This window comes from Selaginella moellendorffii, unplaced genomic scaffold, assembly GCF_000143415.4.
Source record: "Selaginella moellendorffii unplaced genomic scaffold, v1.0 SELMOscaffold_115, whole genome shotgun sequence".
Classification (NCBI taxonomy): domain Eukaryota; kingdom Viridiplantae; phylum Streptophyta; class Lycopodiopsida; order Selaginellales; family Selaginellaceae; genus Selaginella; species Selaginella moellendorffii.
Window position 1 is genome coordinate 116,313 of NW_003314376.1, and position 8,557 is coordinate 124,869.

Consider the following 8,557-nt stretch of genomic DNA (forward strand, 5'->3'; position numbering starts at 1 on the left):
ATTTCATATTAGTAGATGAGAAACAACAAACATATGAACATTACAAATACTTGGTCAAAGGAAGCAAACACAGCATACTCAAAAGCATTATAGTTGAAAGTAAAACATAGCCATCAAGCAGGAATACCATCATTATGAGTATATAATTCTCAAGTATGGAAGTGATATTATAAATGGAAAGCTTTACAACATCATAATCAACCAATTCCCAATGTTTACATATAATGTTTACATATAAACATTAAAATTCTGAAATCTTTCATCCTTTGCATAGGATGGATCCAAATGTTAAAGTTTGGATTCATCATAACGTCTGAACATGAGGTGAAAAAAATAGATATTGGTATTGTATTTGAAACTAAAATAAACTTTATCTATAAATTACACTGAAAACAATATAGGGCATTTCTTATAATTTCACTCAAAGAGAGAGTTAATTCTTCAATAGAAGAAAAACATGCAACCATCACGAAACTTAAATGTATTAACGACCTTGTCTAGATCAGCTGAAAGAAGGCACAAAGAAACTTGCCAAGCATCAGCAAGACAAAAGCACACAATTTACTTTGGACAACTCTCTATCATGAAATCAAAAAAAATTTAAAGAACTTGAATCATAGTTACAAAGTTGTACATTTGTACAGGACAGAATGTAACATCTAATCTACTTGGAGAAGCTTGAGTCCCAAGTTTTCAAGTTAAGTTTAAGTGACCAAACACCATAGATATATAATTTCCTATATAAATAACCATTTGTGAAATATGATCCAGAGCATGATTGTCTCTGATATTTTTATCTTTTGACCATGGTGTGCCCCCTAAGATCCTTTCGCCTGTTTTCATCTTTGTTTGGGTTTTGTTGATGGCTCCATCAATCTTGCATTACACTCTTTCTCCATTTTCCTCACAAAGTTTACCAACAAGCTCCCGAGATGAGCAACACCTCCTAATACCCTCTCCACAATAAGATTGTATGTCCATTCCCGTCCCTGAAATAACATGTCATTGATGAAAAAGTCAAAGAACAAGGTAAGGAGATAAGCTCCAGAGCTTTCACAACTTTTCATGAAACTACCAAGCTTCAGTTTCGCCTTCACAAGAAGGTACTTGACTTACGTGATGCTTAGGCCAAGATGGTTGAGCTAGTTAGAAGTCTCTGACTTCAAGCTGTTTTAGCTATAAGATGAAACAAAAAAGCTATGAACTAAAAATTATAGTACCTATGAACATCATGCTTTGTAAGGCACTCTCCAGGTACTTCAAATGAGTAGTGCAAGAGGAAGTGCCAGAGTAATACTGAACTTGGTGCAGAAAACTTCTTGAGAGGCAGCCACTTCTCCACACTTCCTATAGAATGTGATGAGTGAGCACGCGAGTAGTGGATTCCGTCCAGATTTCTCTTCCAGATCTGCGAGTGGAGCCTCTTCGCCTAAGTCGCCACGTGCCTTGAGCGCCACCACGAAAGTCTGAGCGTTTGGCTGCTGGATTGCTCATAGTGCTCGAGAGCAAAGGTTGTTCTCGGTGTATCCCAGGAAAGGATGTTTTGCTCAGCGTTTGGAGGTAGGCCAGCTTCTCGTTGCATCCGATAGAAGAAGTGCATGTCCCATGATGATCGTGTTCCAGGCATGTTTCTTCGTCCTCCCGAACACTTCTGACGCTTCCACATGTCCACGAGGCTGCTTGCGACAAATGCATCAGCTTCGTATTCACAATTTGTGAGGCAAGAGTGTTGCTTTCCAGGTAGACCAACCTATCCTGTTCATCGTCCCATCCTGTCGAACAACCTGTGTTGCAAGCCGCAGTGTGGACTTCGACCATACTTTCACAATTGCACTTGCTTGATTCCCCGCTTGTGATGCTCTTGACTCTGGAGAAACTTATCTGGCCACTATGCCCTGTACTGCTTCTTCTCATCAAAGTTGAGATTTGAGCGCCTGCAAGAATAGAGAGCAAAAGTAGTACGTTACATTTTCTCAAACCTTTCGTCTTGAGCAACCTCTCTGGCCTTTGGAGGTGCACCAACGTCTGCTCCCTTGTCACCTCTAGCGGATAGCTCGTAAATCCTTCATCAAATCGAAACCTTGTGGGTTCTTGCTCTACCTTCCAATCCATGTTCCGAGCCAGTTGTGTCATAACTTCCAAGTCTGGCGACTTCCACCAGTCAACCCTTGTATGTGATCTCTGGGTGAGATCACCGTCAGTGAGCAAGAGCCTACTGACTTCTTGCTCTGCAACTTCATCTCCTTGAAGATTGATTCTACACAATCTTCCCTGTGACAACACATGCACTGTGCTGACTTACGTGTCACTGCCAGTGTTGGCAGGACACTTTGCGGAGAATTCCAGTGTACCATTGCTGTGGGAACTACGAGTGTGAGCATCCAGCTGTTTCTTCTCAGTCGGAGAATCGTCCACCACAACTTCCAGATGATCCGTCACTTCAATCTGCCACCCGGGCTCCTGAAAGATCGCATTCCTGCACTGCTTCCTTTGAGATAACATGCATCGCTCAATCACCAAATGCTCTCTACAGTATAGGTATGATATTTCAAAAAGAGAAATGGATATCTTTCCAATCCTAATGTCCTACTTGCAGTGACACGCCACTTTGGATACTTTGAATAACGAAACTCTTTTTTTCCTCGTTTTTCAACTTAGAACTCATTGAATGTGATCATGGAGACACAAGCCATCAGCGTACACAAACTACTTCCCTACAGGAAACTGGGGAAAAGAAACACGAGATAAATATCTATCCATTGCTGTTTTGATAGTCTCACGGTGCCCAACCGAAAGCATGAGACTGATAGATGCAAAAATGCAAGTTGGATTATCTTTGTCATGTAGATGGCATCCTTGTTGTCTTCACGCTCCTGCCTACCAGTCTTCTTTTTCTTGGCCGGTGGAGGTCTCTTATTATGGCTGCCTCTATTGCAGACACAACATATCAAAGTAGTTTCATAATGTCAGAGGCAAAAGCAAAAGAATTAACCCATCTGGGTACTGGAATAAAAGCCAGTTTGTCACAGACGGTAGAGCAGCAATCCAGTGACCCAACAGTGGAGGGAACTAGCACCATCCGGTTTTACTTCTTCATCGTGGATCCCTAGCTCCTCAAGTGGTCAACCATAGTCAACACCAGTAAAATCGGTCAAAACGCTTGGAATGATTGAAAATAGTTGGAGATGCTGGGTATCGATCCCAGTGCCTCTCACATGCTAAGCGAGCGCTCTACCATCTGAGCTACATCCCCTTAGAATAGAAACAAAAATGCAAAGCTTTTCTCTTCACCAGTCTAGTACTCATCCTTGGAGATTTGGGCGTCTTTTGTCACATTTCAAGAGTTTTTTGATTGATTCTAGAGCTCTAGCTATGGAGGAAAATACTCAAGGTCATGAGATCTCATCTTGGCAACGTCTTATTAAGTGCTCCAGGCCGAGGGATTTGTGGAGCATACCCCTAAGAATCAAGAGAGATGCATGTGGAATCCACAGGATGGGTTGCTTGATGCATACGACAGGGCACTCCTTGCAAAGCTGGCAACCATGAAGAATGTTACTAATGCTTATAATAATAATACATATAGTAATAGTACAAACAAGAGGAGGAACAAGGCTAGTGAATTATTTTGCTTTGCAGTGTTATTCAAGATGGATAGAAGCAATTGGTAAAACCAAGACAATATAAATCAATTGCTATGATCTTTAGTATTGTGAGGGCCAAGTGTACGGCTACGATGCCGTATACTAATATTAGTGTAGTGGGATTTTGGTAACCGTCAGATTGCTTTTAATTTGGACCACTTGCTCTTATATATAAGCTAGGGTCTTTTGGGCTAATGGATATGCACATTTCTATATTCCCTTTCCATATCCTAAGCACTCACATTGGTGGAGATGAGGGGCACTTTTGATTGTCCCTAAGGAGTGCTTAAATTTGGGATTTTGGTTTAGATCTAGCTTTTGCATTGTCTAGATCTAGCTTTTTCCATTTCCTTTCTTTTGTTCTTTCTTTTTAGGATTTTGGTTTGGATCTAGCTTTTTGCATTGTTTAGATCTACCATTTGCTTCTAACTTTTTGTCATTTCTCTTCTTTTGCTCTTTCTTTTTCATTCGACAAGGGCAAGGACGTGGTCGTGGCTGTGATGTTCGCTGTTGGGCATGTGATGAAGTTGGTCATATCTCGAGTTTAAGTTGTAGTCATTGCGGGTGGTGCCGAGTCAAGTTTTTGACCTCATTCTTGGTATGGATTGGTTGCAGCGCAATCATGCTAAGTGTGATTTTGAAGCTTCTCCCCCTTGTCTCATATTTCCTTATGTTTCATCCATTCCTCTCACTTCTGTACCTCTTTGTCCCTTTATTTTTACCTCTGCTTCCATTACTTTTGTTTCCCCACTATTTCCTCCTATGTTTCCATCTTGTTCTGCTCTTCCCTTTTCCGATCCCTCCGACGATCTTTGTGTTGCAGCGGTGGACCGGCTCATGAAGGAGTATTCTGATCTCTTTGAATTTGACTTATCGTCTGGGGCCAAGATTGCCACACGTCATCCAATTCCAACCAGGGATGCTTGTCCAATCAAGGTTCCCGTTCGTTGTCGGTCACCCAAGGAGATCAAGATTTTACGTGCAAATGTCAAGGAGATGTTGGAGAAGGGTGTTATTCGGAAGTCGTGGAGTCCTTGGGCATGTGAACCTCATCTTGTGACGAAGCCTGATGGGAGTATTCGTTTCTGCATCGACTATCGTCCATTAAACAAAGAGACGATCCCAGATGTGTATCCTCTTCCTCACACTGCTGATCTCTTGGATCGTCTGGGGTGAAGTTGTTAGTTCACCAAGCTAGATCTTGCTTCTGGGTACTGGCAAGTACCGATAGCCGAAGAAGATATTCATAAGACTGCTTTTCATACACTATTTAGTTTGTACGAATTCTTGGTGATGCCGTTTGGTTTGAACAATGCTCCAGCAACCTTCCAGCGGATGATGGACAAAGTTCTTTGCGATATGCCGGAGGTGACTGTTGACTTCATTGATGATGTCTTGTTCCACTCGGAGGGGACATGGGAGGAACGTTTGTGATGTTTGTAAAGTGTTGGATCGGCTACACGATGTTGGTTTAAAGCTGAAGCAGACAAAGTGCGTGTTTGGGTCCAAGGATACAACTTATCTTCGGTACTATATTTTTCGTGAGGGTTTGCAAGTTGATCCTGACAAACTTGTGGTTGTTCTAAAGTTCCCTACTCCGAAGTGTGTGAATGATGTGTAGCGCTTCTTGGGCAAGGTGCAGTATCTCGGTCATTTTGTGGATCATCTTTCTAATCGCATTGCACCATTGCGAGCATTGCTGAAGTCGTCAACATCATCTTTCATCTGGTCTTCAGATTATAAGCGGGCGTTCGAGGATCTCAAAGAGCTATTGATGACTCCTCCGATTTTGGCATATCCTGACTACATTCGACCTTTTATTTTACACGTGGATGCTTCTAACATTGGTCTTGGAGGTGTGTTGATGCAAGAGAGCTCGAGTGTGCCTAGTTAGCACCATCCCATTGCATATATAAGCCATACGTTACAACCAGCGGAAATGAACTACTCTACGACAGAGAAGGAGTGTTTAGCAGCAGTTTGGGGTTTCGAGAAACTTCATGCATATTTACATGGTTCTCAGACGTTACTTGAAGGTGATCATGCTGTTGTTACTTCATTATTGAAGTGGAAGAACCTGGTTGGTCGTACTGCTCGATGGGCTTTGAAGCTTCAGATCTATGATTTTGATGTTGTTCATCGCCCAGGGAGTTCTTTGGCTAATGCTCATGCCCTTTCTTGAGCTCCTCTTCCTTCTACATTCTCTTCTTATGTTTCCGATGAGCCTGTTGTTCCAGCCTCTGTGAATTTTCTACACGAGGATTTTGTGCCGTCGGCGGTTGCTGTACTTAACATTCAGTATCCACAAGGCACAAAGCAAGATCTACCTTCTCTGTCCAGATTTCTCTTCCAGATCTGCGAGTGGAGCCTCTTCGCCTAAGTCACCCTGTGCCTTGAGCACCACCACGAAAGTCTAAGCGTTTGGCTGCTGGCTTGCTCATAGCACTTGAGAGCAAAGGTTGTTCTCGGTGTATCCCAGGAAAGGATGTTTTGCTTAGCATTTGGAGGTAGGCAAGTGAGTGCTTGGAATATGGAAAGGAAATACAAAAATGTGCATATTAATTAGCCCAAAAACCCTAGCTTATATATAGGAGCGAGTGGTCCAGATTGAAACCAATCCAACGGCTACCAAAATCCCACTACGTTAATATTAGTATACGGCATCGTAACCGTACACTTGGCCCTCACATCATCCCCTCCTCTCGGGATAATGGAAGACCATCAAGGTTCTCTTGAAGATGGGCCGGGATCCGGAGGAACATCATGCTGAACCTGAGGAGGAGGCATCGGTGGATCTGTAGGTGGTATTAACTCCTCCTGATCCCTTTGTATGAAGCGTTTTAGCTGTTGCACATGCACAATCTCTGGAGGATCGGCCTGCTGAACGTCATGCCGAACCTCATAAACTTGTGGTCCAATTTTTTGCAACACTCGATATGGTCCTTTCCATTGCGCAAGAAGCCCCTTAGATAAACCATGTACCGTAAGATGGGGAAAACGGACTAACACCATATCATCCACTTTGTACTTCGCAGGTAGACAATGATAGGAGTTGTAGCGCCATTGTTGTCCCATTTGTACGCAGCCTAAGTGTTCAATAGACTCCGCTCGGACAAGTGGAAGAATGCTTGTCAAATACTAATCCCATGATCTAGCATTGGCAGCACGTGGCAATCGCTAATTTAAACCCAACTCCGTTGGTAATATTGGATCATGACCATATATGCTCTATTTCGTTAAAGTGGGATTTATTCAGTAAAATGGGACTAGGTACAAATTTTCAAGTATTTGAAAATGACGTGAAATTATATGTTTTTTGTCTAGGGGCTAGACATATCTGGGGCATAGTGACTAGCGCGGTGACTTTGTGTCCAGACTGAGTCCATCTGGTTGTATAATAAATCTCATTGTCAAGGTGAACAAGCCGAATCTGAAGCTAAAGAAGAGCGATGGCATGCGCGCACACACTATTTGTTTGTTCATTGAGCGTGTGGTGAGCTTTCCAAGATGAACGTCATTCCTATTAGCCAGACATATAACTTAATGGTGAGAACATTTAGATATTATTCAATGTTATCTTTTTCTAACGAATCTAATTGTGAAGGTGTAGCAAGAGGCATTGCTAGTCTGGAGAAGTCATTTAACTCATTTGACCCTTAGTGTATTTTCATGAAACTAAATAACATTCATATTATTAAGGAATTTCTCTAGTACCTTTTTTTTACAACATAGAGGCTTGCATTTCTTTCAAAGGTGATTTAGTAAAAGGCCTGAGGGCACATGCCATTCTATTTCTCAAACCGGTATTAAGATATACTAGTGCAAAGGGAAAAAAGTGCTGCTCGCTACATGTCTCGACAAACCTCTTGAAGATTGCCTCTCCATATACAACATGACCCCTAGTTTTGTGAGTACCGTTGTTCCCATGGACTGCCTGTTGAACCCTTTGTTCCTCGAACTCAGTTTTGATTCTGTAGAATGTGGTTCGAGGGACTCCATAAATGATTCTCCATGCCTTCATGCAGACCAAACCCCTCTGGAAGACCATGCCCCCCACCTGATGTTCTAAAGCATCAACAGATGACCGTAATGCTTCATACACAAAATTCCGAGTTGCCTTCCAGGACAATGTCTTGTATCTTGCTCTCTCCTCTTCAATAGCATCCCAATCAGCATGTTGACAGCACCTCCTCTTGCAACAAGCAACTGTCGAGACCATTCGAACCTCCATCGCCATTTTCTACCTTTTTCGGTTCGTTGCTCAGATCCCTTTGGCTACGCTTTAGGAAGGTGTACTTTCTTTTCCCATGAAGAGATGTTCTGTCATCAGTTGTAGTGGTGTTTGATTGTGAATCCTTCACATTCTCAAACACTAAGTGCCTCAATTTCCACCGCACAATGCTTCCAATAGTCAGACTGTTTTCTTCTGTGTCAATAACCTCTAAAATCGCAACTCCAATATCATCTCAGCCCAATTCTTGATTAGCAACCGCATCTCTTGGATCGACAACTGTGGCTAAGCCCTCAGCTACCACCTCCCCCTCGGGGTTGTTTAGAAACACCTTTGCCTGAATCCATGTAGCACAGTTCTTAAGATCCACGGAGGGAACATGCGTCGTACTTGCGGAGGCCATTCTGAAAGTGCAGAAAAGAAGTTAAGACCATACAAAAAATAATTGGAGAATGGCCTAAATCATAACATACCAAACAACCTCAATAGCATGAGGCCACTTGCCATTATTCAAACATGCTATTGACACCCACGTGAAATTTCGCATTCACAAAATTGGCATGAGCCCTCATGCCATTAGTGGTACCACTAATCGCATGAGGCCTCAAAATGTAAACCTTTTCCCCAACCCTGAAGGCCATTCTGAAAGTGCAAAAAAGAAGTTAAGACCATACAAAAAATG

General features: G+C 42.5%; 1 non-coding gene across 1 annotated transcript; it reads right to left on the minus strand.

The window, feature by feature from the left end:
* Window positions 1-3,180: 3,180 nt before the first annotated feature.
* TRNAA-AGC lies at window positions 3,181-3,253 on the minus strand. Its single transcript has one exon. It is a non-coding gene; the product is annotated as a tRNA-Ala (tRNA).
* Between the last annotated feature and the right edge of the window lie 5,304 nt (window positions 3,254-8,557).